Source organism: Anthonomus grandis, chromosome 12 (genome assembly GCF_022605725.1).
Source record: "Anthonomus grandis grandis chromosome 12, icAntGran1.3, whole genome shotgun sequence".
Classification (NCBI taxonomy): domain Eukaryota; kingdom Metazoa; phylum Arthropoda; class Insecta; order Coleoptera; family Curculionidae; genus Anthonomus; species Anthonomus grandis.
Window position 1 is genome coordinate 26,756,300 of NC_065557.1, and position 17,201 is coordinate 26,773,500.

The window sequence follows — 17,201 nt, forward strand, 5'->3', positions numbered from 1 at the left end:
TCTATATTACTATATGTTTTAATAATATTATACATCAGCATGCAAATTAAATGTCACGTTTACTGATTGGGAACGTAAAAAATTACGATAAGATAACCAAAACAAACCCAATGGTTGCAATCTTTGAATCGGTTAATTTTTATGTGCTCCCCCTTAAGCCCTAAATACATAGATATCACTTGTGTATTATACCGCTCCCACAGGAATATTCTACTAATCTATTTTTAAATAATGACACAAAACGGGAGTTAGTTTATACAGTGGATTGAAACATTCAAATTATCGGGCATGACAATTTAATACATATTCCATTTTTTTATATATATGTTTGAATATTTTAAAAAAGTTTTCATAATAAACTGCGCTGTCTAGTCAATGAAAATGTTGTCTAATAGAATATATTTTAAAATAGATGTTAGAGAATACAATGACTCTGTTAAAAATTACAGAGAAGACTTATTCCTCAGAAGATTGCATGTTTTGTATTATGTCTTCTTAAGTTACCCAATAGATAAATTTATTAGAGTTGTAGGTAGGAAAGTGATTTTAGAATTGTACTGTCATATCCCTGCATTCCCAGACGATGATAATGGAATTAATGAAATGAAAGCTTGAATACTTTCAATATAAGTAAGTTCAGTCAATCAAAAGTTTATGAACAATGCTTTGGAACGTTACTATTTTCTCTTTAATTGGGTCAGTGTTTGACGCTCCCATAAGAATATTGAGCGAGAACAGGACAAGTAAAACGGGCGGACTATCAACAAAGGCGTGGAAAATCGATTAATTCCATTATAACTATTTTCTAGTTTTAACAGGATACTATCGAGTGTTTTTTGTAAGCCTTATGAAGCTAAATAGGCATTAGAGAAGACCATCAACTGTAAATCGTAAAACGTCTATCGAGTTTAAAATATAAATAAACATTATTTATATTACTGAATTTATTATAATTTCTGCATAAAGCCATTTTGTGTCTATGAAAAAACATATATTTATTTTAATCTCAATAAAACTCGCCGCTAAAAAAATATTTTTGGAAGTTATTCTTTTCCGAAAAAAAGGATTTTACAAAAACTTTTTAACGCTATATAAAATGTATATAAAATATTTGAAGTTTGTTTTCATTAAATATAAAGGCAAATTCTTTCTTACAGTTCTTAATTTGACCTTAAATATCCTACAGTGTAGTGAAATAAAGATTTTTAGCATGAAAGGTTTAGCTGACGAGCTAACTCAACCCTATGTTGGCTGGGTTGATATGTAAGAATGGCCGGAAATTAGTTTTTTTCATCAGTTTTTTTCATCAGACTCAAAATTAAACTGCGCGTTTTTTTACAAAGCCTTATTTGTAAAACAGTTGTCACAAGTATGTAAAATGATTCTTTTTTTATAAATGGGACATTTGTCTGACAAACTGAAAGTTGACTAAAATGATTGACAATTCTCATGAATAAAAAAGGGGGATTTTACAACATACAAAATTTTTTCTACTACCGAAGAAAACGCATGAAAAGTGAAACTTGACAAACCCTAGGAAGTGTGTAAAGTGATATGACAAATATATTTTTGTTACATTTTAAAAAGCTACGACGCAGCAAGATATTTTTTAAAAAGTTTTATCTTTATATATCTATAATTTTTACAGAAGTATTATTTCCAAATTTAAATATAGATCTAATATCACTTTCTTTCCAAAACTTCGAAAACTTTCCAGTGAAATAGACTTGTTAAATAATAAGGTGTAGGTATCAACATTTCTTTGGAAGATAACATGGAATTGCATCTGGCCTACAACTAAGTTTAAAAGACATTTAATTTAAAGTTTTTAAAAGCGTAATTATTAGAATAATCCTTTATAGGTTCTTATATTCTTTCTATATTCTTGAAAATAAATGTACCAGTACTAGCAAATTTATTTATAATTTACATTTTGTAATTTGTCAGGCCTCACATTTTTTAAAAACCTAATTCATGTAGGTTAGTCTTGCTGATTTTCCGCACTTAAAAATTCTAGCATTTATATTAAAGTATTTTATATAATAACATTTAACCCTCAAAGTACGAGTTGCTATTTTACTCCAAGCTAAAAATTTTGCCCAAATTAATACTTTACAAACACACATAAAAATGGATGATATTGATGTCAATTCGGGATGAGGTGATGATTTTATTTCCACAAATAATTTTGAAACTGGTAATTAACTTGATTAAAATAAATAAACTTACATATATGAAATACATACTTCTTTAAAGTCCAGTTTGGCATACGTGCAAATCTAAATATTATTTCTGTACTGAAACAACCTGTATATTTTAAAATTCTAGTATTTATGCTTTAGTTTGCTTAATTAGTTTCTAATAAATAATAAATCAAATCATAGTTTTCTTGAATTTTAAGAGCCATAGATTTAAAGCAGTTTAACATGGAATGTCATTATACAGGATACAGTCAGACAGGAGGCAGCACCATAGTAGTAGAGACCAAAGTTTCTTTTTTAAAATGGATGGGTAGACTTTTTTATTTACATTTTTTGATTCTACGCAAAATTTTAATACAACTTCATTAATCATAGGCTATACCTTACTCCACTAGCTTAAAAGATAGGTAAGTGTAGAAAAGATATTTATGAATAAACATGTTATTAGTTCCTTTTTAAACGTTTTTACCTGTTGGGGTGATTTCATTACGTTTTTGCTTATTTATGAGATCTCTAAGTGTAAGATTACTTATAATTATTGTCTTAGTGAACACTTGAACTCACTTATAAATATAAATGCTATGGCCCAACAAAATGGCACCTCTTTTCATTTTGGAGTTGGAAATTGATGGAAATTTTAAACAAGTGTCATTTTTAATTTCGCATATTGCAGAAAGAAATCAAATTTCCAATTTGACTCGGAAAATAGCAATGCCTTCTATACTGAAGTTGACAATCCAGAAAACACAGCGGTCCATAGGCACCTATTAACAAACATCTGAATGAAGCAGTTAAAAAAGCATAGCAAGTAAATGATGAGAAGTAATTTCAAAACAGGAAACACTTTCGATTTTATTTGCAAAATAGCTTTAGTTACACCATTACTATCCACCAATTCCAAATCAAACTCTTGATCTGTTACTCTACTACCTAGATATTCCCGAACGGTATCTGGAGAAAAAACTTATTCATCGCTTTCGGATTTTTTAAAGCATTTGGAAGTTCCAATGCAGAATTGCCCTTGGATTACTATATATATTAAGATTAGTCAAGCCATTCCATAGGGCTTTTTTGTTCTTTTCTCTATGCAAAAAATTTAGATACCCTCTTTTTTGATTTGTAACTGCCGTTGTAAATATGTTACGAACATTTTTATAATCTTCCCAGTTAGCAGGAAGTATGGTTATTTTATGTTTAGAAACCAAGGAATTTCTATTAAATTATTTATTCATTTCCTTAAGATTGTCTGTAAACCCAGATGATTTTGGCTTCGTTATCCTAACTATGGTAAAAGGTGTATGCTTATCAAATAGTTGTATTAAATTATGCGTAAAACTTTCTACCTTATCATCTAGATTTGTAGAACTAAATAGCTCTCCTCAATTTACCGCATTAAAAGCTAACCTATCTAAATTCTTAAAGTTTCTATAAATAACAAACTTTGGGAAAATTGGAGATATTCCAAGGGTGCAATAAATAAGTTGATGATCGGAGTGCTCATGCATTCCGTATGCATGTTTAACATTGCCAATTAATAAATTTTCATTTAACACAATTATGACATCGATCATACTCTATTTCTGCCTTAAAAATCTGGTTAAATTCATTACTGTTTGTTTAAAATTAAAAGAGTCTAAGAGAAAATCAAACTGATCAGTAACAACTTCATGTTCTAGAAGATTTATGATCGCCCATTATTATTGCTTCATCTACCATTGAAATAATGTCCGAGATCGATTTGTCTAAATGCTCCAATGCTCTAAAAACATTAAACTGAGGCGGATGATAGAAAACTCCAAAGCCTATTTTAATTTTATTTAAGTGATTTCTAAACCATTGTTCTTCAGAAAATTCCATTTTATGTACCCTCAAACTTGACCTTACATAAACCCCGACTTCCCCACATTTAGTTTTCCTGTCCAGTCACAGAAATTAATAACCCATTATTTCGACTTTGTTATCTGAAATATTTTCCGAAAGCCAACTTACTGGTACTCCTAGCATGTCTAGGTTTAAAGTAGAAAGAATTGATTTTATTTTAACAATACTCGATACTAAATAACGTATATTAATGTGTAAGTCACATAAAAGAACCTTAAATTTTTAGGTCAAAATTGACTTTGAGCCATTTAAAAAAAAATTAAAAAAACAAACATACCCACCATGATAATTAAGATACCATCAATAAAAAAAAATATTTAGGTAAAAGAGTGAAAAAAAAGTACACTAATTATAAATATAAATTATCCAAAAAGTTCATCTAATACAGCCTCGTTTCTAATATGGATTCTCTTATCATTTTCATTTTTCCTTACCAAAATCTTGCCATCACGATTCCTAACATAACGATACCCTTGATAGAGCTTCTACATTTCTATGGATTTATCCTGCTCGATATTTATGTTAAAGTCAAACTCCTCTAACCTCTCTATCCATCTATAATATTAATATCCTTTATTTGCCAACAAAATCGCATACGGAACGACAAAGCAACGTCATACAAAGGAGGATTTTGGATCTTCCAGAGGATAAATTAATTTTTCTTATCTCGAATTTATAGAGGCAATAGCCTTATATAAACAAAATAACAAAATTTAAAATAAATATTCTAAACATCTAACATAAGTTACAAAATTATTATCTAAAAGTAAAATTATAAAAACATTTAATCTGCAACCAGTGGTAAACATCTTTTTTAAATTGGACTGTCGATGCATCTAATATCAGCAGGTAGCATTCTATAAGCCCTGATGGCCATATAATGAGAACCCCTATTATAGTAAGCTGAATTATGCAATGGAATGCGGAGATCGTTTCTATGTCATGTAATCATAGTCACATCCTTAGCGTACATTGCCCTATTATCAACAAACAAATAAATTTGGACAAACAAATGATTGTGTTTTTTAACGAATAACAACAAGGAAGAAAGGTATAAGGAGGGAAGGGTGAGTATTTTTAGTTTGCTGAAGTAAGGTCTACAGGAAGTTCTGTAGGTCAGGCCCAATATTCAATGAATGATACGCTATTGCATTTTAAATATATCTAGAGTTCCTCTTGCTGATCCCTAGAAACAGATACCATATTGTAAGATCGACTATACCTGTCTGAAATAAAATTGGCGAAGAGATACCTCACACACTACATGCCTTCATCTTCTAATCAATCCGCATAAGTTAGCTAATCTGGAATAAGGGTTTATAGTATGTTTCTCCCAATTTAAATTGGGGTCAATGTGTGTTCCTAAGAATTTAATACTATTGGCTACAGGGATTGACTGTCCACCAGATCACGCAAGTAGAGATTCTAAGACAATAGTGGCCTTCGAAAAATTAATCAACCCCGTTTTACTATAGTTTAAAGACAACTTACTGTCCAGACACCAGGTCCTCATGCGCTCCACTGCGGTTGAGCAGCCCCGTGAAAGATCTACCATTGTCCTCCTGGCAAGTGAAGTTAGATCTGGAGATCGAAGAGGCCAATTTATAGGACCCCTCGACCAATCCAACTTTCAGAAAAATAGATATCCATCCACTGACGAACATTACATCCAAAATGAGCAAGCGCTCCGTACGGCTGAATTATTAAATTCTGCCGTATGTTAAGAGGTTGATGTTCCAGCATAATTAAATAGTTTTCAGAGGTAAGACGGTTGGGTAACTCTATCGGGCCAATATGTTGGTCCCCGATTAATCCCGCCCACAAATTTATTGAAAACCTCCTCTAAAAGTTGATACGCCGTATCGCTCTTGGATTATAATTTGCCTAAACATGCATGTTATGCATATTAAACGAACCATTTCTAGTGATGGTAGCTTCTTCGGTCCATAAAATAAAAGGGGCTAAGTTTGGGTTGTTAATTATCCATTTACAAAATTGGACCCTCAGCGCAAAATTGTCTGACACCAACTCTTGAACTCTCTGGTAATGATGAGGAATGTAAGCCTTGGATTCTTACCATTCTTCCTATCTAAAAAAATATTTTTTAATTCTTATTATTACCTATGTCGGCAGTATTTTTTTTTTTAATAATTATTATTGAGCGGGGGATATGTGTGGCTCGTGATACTGTTCTAATGCTTGTTCCAGCATTTTCTTCGAAATAGTTTAAGAGGTTTTCTAAATTATGATTTGCTCGTGGCCTACCTTGTCCACGAACTCTTCGAAAATTTCCATTTTCACATAAGCTACGGTGGATGTTAATAAAAACTTGACAATCTGGAATTCGTCTGAGGGGAAATCTTCGGCGATACTCATGGGCAGCAGGTAACGAGCTGCCATTACACAAACCATACACAAACATATTTTTAAAGAAATAATTTACACAAAGAACTATTTAACTTTACCAACGTAAATTTAAAATAATTAAAATGCTAATCAAAACGTCAAACAAAATTCAAGCAATAAACAAATTATCAACAAGCACTGCTAACAACTAATTTTTTTTTATACATAGTTACCTTTTCAATACCAAGTCATGATTTACTTAAAACTTAATAATGATTTTTCTAGAAACCGGAGGCTTCTAACGAAATAAGACAAGAGTACCTGTTTTATGTAAAAATGTTGGTTATTTTAATCTTAGAACATTGAAAAGCTAGAATTAGTAAACAACAACTTTGTTTGAGTCCAACATGTGCACAGGGGCAAGAGGGGTGTTTTGTTTACAAACATATTTGCCGATTCTCTGTTGTCAAGTCGACGCAAATTTCCAACGGAGGAAATTTTTAACTACATTTTAACAACCGTTATAACGTTAATTTAACTTTTAATAAACACAAATAATATTAGTATTTTATAGGAAAATTTAAAATAAAGTATTAATACAATTAACCTATTTTAAGAATAAATATAATATCCTTAAGCAAAAAAAAAACAAAATTATTAACATTCTTATCCCTAAAACTGCTTCTAAAAAATTTGAAGCGACAACACCGGAGCGTAGGCTTTTAGGAGGGCTTAAATGTAGGAATCTGTACCGCGATTCGGCACACACTCGGGTTTTTCGTCGGCTCGGTTCGGTACGGAACAAGTCGATTTAGAATAAATAATGAAGGATAAAAATTGATAAATAGCATATTTAAATTTTTTATTATTACTTTAATACGGACTTATTAGGGACTTTTCCGCGGAGAAGAATGAAAATGTAACTAAATGTGCGTTAGGTATATACGTTTTTGATGTTTTAAAAGATGTCTACATATTATATATATATATATATATAATTATATATATATATATATATATATATTTTTTTTTATTTTTTAACTTTTAATAATTATCTTATACATATTAATAATATATATATATATATATATAAAAAAAAAATAAAATTAAAGATTGTTCCGATATAACTCGACAACATGAAGGTACCTAGCATTTAATAACAATAATTATATGGTTTAAAAACGAAATAGAACCATTTTTATTCTTTAAACTAACCAAGTATAAAATTAGCTACGGAATAAGTTTTTCTTTCCTGTAATAATAATATAATGAAATAATTTTATTGTATTAAGATAATAAAATGCATTTGCAGCATTTTATTTTGCTTAATTTTATATTAATAGGTAGGTACATTAGCATATCTACTTAAATTTATTAACGAGATTATTTATTTATTTTCATTTATATTGCGTTTAAAATTATAATAAGGAGAAGATATTCAATTAGAAGATGGAAATTTATAATTAGAAGATAGCTAGATAGCTATACATGCATCAACAATTTTGGACAGACTGTATATTAGAACCCAAAAACTATATAGAGATACTGTGTATAATTGTGTATAGGTAATTTTATTGCTTTCATTATAATATTAGGTATATCAACACAATATTATTAAATATACATAATTGTCAATATAAATGTAAAAGGTAAAATACGTAAAAAGAATAAACATGATAAGATTATTATAATCTAACCACTAACCACACTTTTTGGTGAACGAACGGGCGAAAAACCAAAAACACCACGGAACTAGCCGAACTCACATACCGAACCGAGGTACGGATTCCTACAATTATGCCCTCCTAGGCTTTTCCGTAGTTAAGCTGTGCCTGAGTGTAGGGAACTGCGTTTCCATCATATGTCTATCTCTGCCCTCGGCTATATCTGTCTCTTTTTATTGAGGTTAACGAATGTGCGAGGTACGCAACCCACCATTCAATGATTATTCGTGTTTGAGAGCGCTCTTGAGCTTGAACTCTTGAAGTAACTTGAGCGTGTGACAAAAGGCTAAATGTCTAAATGAATTTATTAAGTTGCGAGAAATATAATAAGTTGTTGTGAGTTATGTGTGGTAGTTTCCATTGAACGGATTAATCCCAACATCCAGCGTGTCTTAAACTGGCGATCACATTATTAGATTAGACGTAGTAGGCCGTCGACAAGAACCCAGATGCCTACATTTGGTGACCTCGACGTGATTTGCTAAAAATGACGCGATGTTTAGTTCTTTTGGGTAACTGCTAACATATTATGGACATTTTTCACAACCGCCGTTGGAATTTATGGTCTGATAGGGATGATACAAAATATTAGGAACAGTTCTTTTGGAACAGTTCCAAACGAGTAACGGCTGTAACAGGTATTAATTTAAAATTTAAGAAAATACTAGTTATATCAACTGTTCCGGAGTAATAGAATATAACAGATTACAGACGGAACAGTGGGAATAGCAAAAGAGAGAGAACAGAATAGCGAAGGAAACTGCCTTTTGGCGTTCCTTTTTTATTCGACCTATGATACGATAATGCGACGAAACACGAAACTCAAAACGGGGATTGGCCGGATTGGGGATTTATTTATAGTAGACGAAAGATGGAACCGTTAGCGTTTGGCGTATTGGTCGATTTTAGCATCAGCATCATTCTTTTACACCGCAAAATCCAAAACTTTAATTTTTCATAACCGTTCCGTTTCCCTTAAAGTAGGTATTAAATTAAATTTTATATAGTATCAAAGTTGTTTTAACGATCTCGGTTGGAACTGTTATTAAGTAACAGGTATTTGGAACTGTTCCGGAATAGGAACAGGAACGTAACGGATTACTGCTGCCCTGCTGACTGGTGTACTGGATCTCCTGGAAGCATTGAACTATTTTTGATGCTGAGATGATAGACCTTTGATGTCCCGCCCACATTCCTGCAGTTCTTCTGTGACAGCCTTCGCTGGATTTTATAGAGGTTTTCTTTAAAACTTATTTTTAAAACGGTTTAAAACTTTTGTGTATATTTTAGAATTGTTTGTTTACAATGGTCGATGATGAAGCTTTGGCTACTGCTCTAGCGCAAATTGCTCGTTTGCAGGCGCAAGTAGATCAGCTCACGGTTGAGGCTGATCAGCCTGCGGTTGAAGCAGCTCCTGCTGCAATGCCGGGCATACATTTTAATGGTAATGGTGAGGCTGTTGGTGCTAATGGTGTGAACGTGCAGTCATTCTGCTTGGACCATTATAGAGTTCCCAAATTACCTTCATTCTCGCAAGTGGACCCTGCCCTTTGGTTTATTCAGGCTGAAGTGTCCATGAGAAATGCCCGTATTCTTATTGAATCCACCAAAGCTGACACTGTTCTTGCAGCATTAGATGTGGAAGTTTTAGGTTGTGTTAGGGACATTATAATCACGAATCTGCCACCTGTAAATATCTATGAGCAAATTAAAGCCCATGTTATTGCAACTTACGCTGAGTCGGATGAGATGAAGCTGCGTAAACTGTTGAAGGGGCAAGTAGGTATTGATGGCAAGCCGTCGTTGATGCTAAGCCGTCTTAGAGGTCTTAGCAACGGCACGGTCGATGACAATATTATTAGATCAATTTTTCTTGAACAGCTCCCTCGAGAGCACCGTGCAATTCTCGTTTGTTTCGCAATTTCTAAGGCTGCTGACCGCATTGCCGAATGTGCATCTACTAGTTCAAAGCCTTATATTGCTTCTGCCTCTAAGCCATCAGCTACCTCAGTCCCTACAGTTTCAGAAATGAAGCAACTTATGGATAGTATTGCCGCTCTCAACAGGAAAGTATTATACCTTGAAAAAGAGCTTAAGAAAACACGCTCGTCACGCTCGTCTTCGAATTCTCGTAGAGCATCAAACTCTAGAGAAGATTCTTCTTCTCTCTGCCGCGCTCATACTCAATACCCAGATAATCCAACCTCTTGTCGGAAGTGGTGTTCTAAGTATGACGATTGGGTCAATAAACCAAAAAACTAAGTGAACCTTCCCGGTTGGAGATGGTCGGAGAAGGTGTTCGAATTTCTAATCGTCTCCACGTTCGTGGTCGTACTAGTGGTCAGTTATTTCTGATTGACACTGGTGCTGACATTTCACTACTGCCATTCCTGCCATTCCTAAAATTAAGGGAAATCCCTTGGGAATACAACTTTTTGCTGCGAATGACACTCGAATCGACACTTTTGGAGAATCTTTTAGGGAACTTGATCTTGGTCTAAGGCGTCCTATCCGCTGGAATTTTGTTATAGCTGCAGCCTCTTATCCCATTATTGGTGCGGATTTACTTTCGCATTATGGTTTGACGGTGGATGTTAAAAAGAAATGTATTATTGATACTAGAACTTCCGTCCATTTAAAAGCAATTGACAGACCAGCTGCCTACCAGTCTATTAATAAGCTCAGTTCCGACTTTAGTTTTTGCGAGGTCCTTGCCGAATTTCCGCAATTGACAGGCGCTTCTAATTTGAGCCCTCCTGTTTGCAGTGATGTATTTCATCATATCATTACCTCTGGTCCTCCTGTATCTGAACGTGCTCGTCGTCTCCCTCCTACAAAACTTAAGGCCGCCAAAGACGAATTCCAAGCTTTAATCGAGGCAGGTATTTTCCGCCCTTATTCTAGTCCTTGGGCAAGTCTTATTCATTTAGTACCTAAAAAAGATGGTTCTTGGCGGGTTTGTGGGGATTATCGACGCTTGAATGCAGTAACTCTAACTGATAAATATCCTACGACGCACCTGCACGGTTGCACAGTCAATTTGCACGGTAAGACCATTTTTTCTTCCTTAGATCTGCATAGAGCCTACAATCAGATCCCTATGGCCCCAGAAGACGTTGAAAAAACTGCATTAATTACGCCATTTGGTCTATTTGAATTTCTTTATATAACTTTTGGTCTTAGAAACGCAAGCCAATCTTTTCAGCGTTATATTAATCGTGCTTTGAGCGATCTGAATGTTGTCTTTATCTATATCGATGATATCTTAGTCGCCTCTTCTTCACTAGAACAACATATTGATAATTTACGAACAGTTTTCCAGAGACTACAGAAATTTCACCTTCGTTTGAATATTAGCAAATGCGTTCTTGGCGTTCCAGAACTTGAGTTTTTAGGTTATATGGTTGGTGCTGAAGGCCTACGTTCAACTCCTGATAGAGTGACTGCCATTTTAGAAGCCCCTAAACCTAAAACTATAGCTGACCTTCGTCGATTTCTTGGAATGGTGAATTTTTACCGCCATTTTTATATTCCTTATGCTGCGAAAACTCAAGCTCCTTTGAACTCTTTATTTGTTAATTCAACTAAAAATGACAAACGTGAGATTGCATGGTCTGACGAGCTTATTGAGGCGTTTGATAAAATCAAACATGATTTTTCCAACGCAACAATGCTTGTTCATCCCCGTGCTGAGGCAAATCTCCGCGTGGTGTCTGACGCTTCTGATTTTGCTATGGGAGCAGTGGTAGAGGAGGAGAATCAGGGTGTTTGGGAACCGTTAGCATTTTTTTCACGCAAATTTTCTCCCGCTCAACTCCGTTACAGTGCTTATGACCGTGAACTTACTGCTATTTTTGAAGCTATTAAATATTTTCGTTATTTGCTAGAAGGTTGCGATTTTAAAATCCTCACCGATCATAAACCTCTCATATATGCATTTAAGCAACGCTCTGATAAAGCTTCTCCACGACAGTTACGACAATTATCATTTATTGCCCAGTTTACTATCCATATTGAGCATATTGCAGGCTCTCAAAATTTGGTGGCCGACACCTTGTCTCGTATTGAACCTGTACAGTTGCCTCCCGATTTTGATGTGAAAGAACTCGCAGAATTACAAGACGGTGATGATGAATTAAAATCAATTTTTACTTCGTTGGATCATCCATTAAAGCTAAAAAAGCTTCAGTGGGGTCCAGACTTGGTTAGTGTGTATTGCGAATTATCAGGTGAGACTATTCGTCCTTTTATTCCTGTCAGCCTTCGCCAAAAAGTTTTTCATCAAATTCATGATCCAGCTCACCCTAGTAGTAGAATCACTGATCGGATGGTTCGGCAACGGTATGTTTGGCCTAACATGCATCGTGACATTGCAACATGGTGCAAGAACTGTTTAGAATGTCAACAATCCAAAATTAGCCGTCATGTGAAACTTGTTCCTGAACATTTTTCTGCTCCTGATGGACGATTTGATCAAGTTCACATTGATATAGTTGGTACTCTACCATTGTCTGAAGGATTCTCTTACTGCCTGACAATGATTGGCCGATTTTCGCGCTGGCCTGAAGCAATTCCTATTAAGGATACGTCTGCCCAAACTATTGCTAGAACTTTTTATGATACTTGGATTTCGCGTTATGGTACTCCTAGATTGCTTACCTCGGGTCAAGGAACTCAATTCGAATCACGCATTTTCTCGGCTCTACTCTCTTTGATTGGTTGTCAGCGTATTCGTACTACCCCTTATCACCCTAAATCGAACGGAATGATTGAGCGTTTTCACCGTGTACTAAAGGCCTCTATCATGTGCCATACTGAATCCAAACAATGGACTCGTTCTTTATCCACCATTTTGTTGGGAATTCGTTCCCATGTTAGAGCAGATACTGAAGCTTCACCGGCAGAATTTTTGCTTGGCTCTACTCCACGTCTTCCTGGAGAATTCTTTCTTCCGGACGACGTTACTCCAGATCCAAACATTTTTATCGAAGAATTTAGACAATATATGCGCGAAATTCGACCTGTGCCTGTTGCATATAAATATAAAAAGCGAATTTTTTACTTTAAAGATTTGTATAACTGTACTCATGTAGTTTTTAGAAACATAGCTAAGAAGTCTCTCGAAAGGCCTTATACTGGACCGCATAAAGTTTTATACCGCGTCTCTGATCGTGTTTTTGATATTGACATCAATGGTAAATCGAAAAGTATCTCGGTTGACTTATTAAAACCAGCGTTTTTTATTGCTGATGAACTCAACGGCCCAGAGGAACCTTCCGAAAGCACTTCTAATCAGGATGGTACTGTGAAACCACCTCTTCTTAGAACTTACGCTCGTAAGAAAGTCACTTTTGCACCCAGTGTAAAATAATTTAATTTTTTTTTTGTTTTAGTTGATATCTATATAATCAATGTTTATTTTAAGGCGATTTTATTTTTAAGACCTAAGTTAGTTACATCTTATCTAACACTTAAGTTTTAAGCTTTTATAAACCTTTGTAAATCTATTTAATGTCATTTTCTTTAATGTCGTTGTCACTGGGAAGGGAGTGTGTAGGGAACTGCGTTTCCATCATATGTCTATCTCTGCCCTCGGCTATATCTGTCTCTTTTTATTGAGGTTAACGAATGTGCGAGGTACGCAACCCACCATTCAATGATTATTCGTGTTTGAGAGCGCTCTTGAGCTTGAATTCTTGAAGTAACTTGAGCGTGTGACAAGAGGCCAAATGTCGAAATGAATTTATTAAGTTGCGAGAAATATAATAAGTTGTTGTGAGTTATGTGTGGTAGTTTCCATTGAACGGATTAATCCCATCATCCAGCGCGTCTTAAACTGGCGATCACATTATTAGATTAAACGTAGTAGGCCGTCGACAAGAACCCAGATGCCTACATGAGCCATACGCGTAGTGTCATCTGTCAAACGGCCTCTTTGTTTATTTTCGGGATTCCTGTATTTTCATTCATTTTTAGTTTAAAAAGGAAAAAGGCCACATTTGAGTGTTTTTTTTAATTGCTAGGATGACACTTGTGTCGTTTGTGCCTCATCATAACATCTTACATAACATCACATCATAGGGTTACCATCATCATAAACGTAGAATAGGGGATCTTATAGATATAAACCTAATAAAAACTTGAATGTGAAAGTGTGCGTAAAATACCGAAATAAGTATATTTTTAAATGTACCTATCTATATATAGTTATGTTTTTTTAATATAGACATTAGGTAGATAGATGAAATTACTAATTTTTTATTGCCTTTAAAGAATTTTGAAATTTATTTAGATATTGATATCTATGTATAAGTTATTAATTTTGTCTTTCCCTAAAATTTGGTCGATCATTTTTTGTTGGTTTTACCATATTGCAACTTACAATAATACATATTGTAATTGGCACCACATATTAATTTATTACTGTAATTTTCTTTTCCTTTTTGATTAAATATCAAATACTTATTATAGATTACCTATGCCCAAAGCACAGCATAAAGAAACCAGCAGTCTCACTCCGCTCGAAAATGTAAGCGAACTAATAGCATCCTTAGCCATGCCGCAGCCATGTTCTCCGGATGCCGAGCTCACTGTTTATCGAACTGTGTTCATAGGTGTATCGCCTAGTTCAGCGCCGTACTTAGTGACTATTTTAATAGCATTTTTACAAAGCGTAGCGTTTTTTATAAAAACTTTTGTATTAAAAGAGGGGTATGTCAAAAATTATTAATGAAGCAAAATAATTGACTTTGCCAAAGTTTTTAATAGCTGCAAATTTGGCTGTATGGCTTAAATAACATAATTAAGCATCAATTAAAGTTGCAGCAATGTAATATTTTTTTTTTTTAATTTTTAAGGACATTATTTATATTTCTGCTATTTTAACAGTGTTGCCATATTTAAAAGAGTTGCAAAATTGTATACTTTTACTTTAGTTGGTACTTTTACTAATATAACAAAAATTCGCAGATGTTAGAATTGTTTTGAATTTTTGCCAACTATTTGTCTTTATTTATTGGCCTAAGAGTTTCTATTTGTTTTGAAATATTACTTTATTTGTATAATTAGTTATCCTTAAACTACTATGTAGTCAGATGTTAATCTAAAAGCGTTACTATACATGGTGTTAATTAAGTATGTACCATAAATTATTTAACAGGCGATTGTTTGAGTAATTTTAAGACAAAAAGTTCATATGAACATAGGTCCGCAAGTTCTCTGGCGGTGTTATTTATAACATTAAGGAGCTAATTTACCCCTAACATGATTAAATTTATTAGGTTCAGTGTAATCTCGAACGGGACCTGAAGAAATATTTGTGGCAAAAAAATTGGGGCACCTGAATTTTGTGCCATTTTTAATATGTTATTTGATTTACTCAAATACAAATACAACTTTTTCGTATCTCGCTTATTTTTCGAGAAAAAAAAAAGTCCACTTAATTGCATATCCCTGGATCACACAAGGAATTTGGGGAAAAGTTTCATTTGGAATTCATTATTAACTAAGCAAGATACGAAAAAAATTCAAGAGACAGAAAAGTTTTATTTGTATAATCCACAGAACATAATAAAAATTGCACAAAAGTCAGTGGCATATATTTTAGTTGTTGTTAAATTTTAACACCCTGTATATTGAGAACGAAGAATTTCTGGACATATGTTTATATGAACTTTTTGTTTTAAAATTACTCAAAGAATGGTCTCTTAAATTTATGGTACATACCTAATTAACTTCCTGCACGTATTCTTCTATATCGTCGTTGTTAGATGTAGAAATGCGATGTTTATTTTTGTTTAAATATTTTGTTAATGTATGAACTTTATTTATATTAAAAAATCAATATTTGGTACTATGTAGGTATTTTTATTTTACAAAATAATCTGTCCGGCTCTAGCCAAGGCAAAAGCCGCGTGGACCGTAGCGAGTGTCAGCGGCATCCCTACTATAAGCAAAAATGCCTCGCCTGCGTTAGTACACATGCACCGAACTCGCTTATTCAAGCCAATGTATTTTTATTGAAGTGCGACTGCTGGTTTCTTTATGCTGTGCCCAAAGGGAACAATGGATTTCATTAATGGAAATCAACACAATTAAAAAGAACATATTTGTTTGTTCAGATCACATCCTTAGAAGTGATTTCTTATATAAGGAAGATAATATTATCAGTAGCCAGACTTTATTAAAAAAATCAGCTCTACCTCAAAGGTAATTTTTTTTTAAATATATTTTTCTAGTATAAAAAAATCGTCACAAAAAGTATTAATGTTACTTATATAAGCTTTATTTATACCTAATACTTATTAAATTAGGTATGTGTGTAAAACTATTTTTTTACCAGGATTTCTGATGCACTGGTTAAAAACACAGCAGCTGATAATTCAGTTAATTTATACCAAGTGATTTACCCTTCAAAGCTGCAGGGGTATTTTTCCTGAAGAGTGCAAAAACTTCTTTAGCTTCCAAAATGGTATATAGTACAAACAGTGAAGCTAATATAGACAAGTATGGATAATTAAAATAGATTAATATTCTTGATACACCAAATTTTGTATAATTACAGATCTGATCATTCATCATCAACAATAACTGCATCTGAGATTAATAGTTACCGTGGGGTCTAGGTCAACAATTACTATTTCTCATCCAAGCCGTTTTTGTTTAACTGCTACACATTCCCTGACGCTGCCAAGGAAAAGGTAAAAATATACTCAAAATAGACTACTAGTTTTATGCCATGTATCATCCTATTCTATATATCTTATTTAAAAGTGATATAGTATTTTATTGTGTTATACTATAATTTTGGTAATACTATATTTATATGTATATTATTCTAGGGTAAAATCAAAATGATATCCTGAGGACCTAAGCACTGATAATTCCACCGTTTCAAAAGCTAAGTCACTTGTCACCAAATTATGGAAAAAAAAGAACAAAAAATTAAAATTCGAAGATTGCAACAAACAAATTTGCGCCAAAGAAATTGAATTAGATTTTTCAAGTCATTATTAAAATACTTAAGAAATAATAACATGATTTTCGAAAA

The 17,201-nt window shown here is 33.5% G+C and overlaps 1 long non-coding RNA gene across 1 annotated transcript; it reads left to right on the forward strand.

Annotated features, from left to right (window-relative positions):
* The first annotated feature begins 16,044 nt into the window (after positions 1-16,044).
* On the forward strand, positions 16,045-17,201 carry LOC126743242 (uncharacterized). The gene is made up of 4 exons (XR_007662823.1): positions 16,045-16,360; positions 16,494-16,657; positions 16,716-16,851; positions 16,993-17,201. It is a non-coding gene; the product is annotated as an uncharacterized LOC126743242 (long non-coding RNA).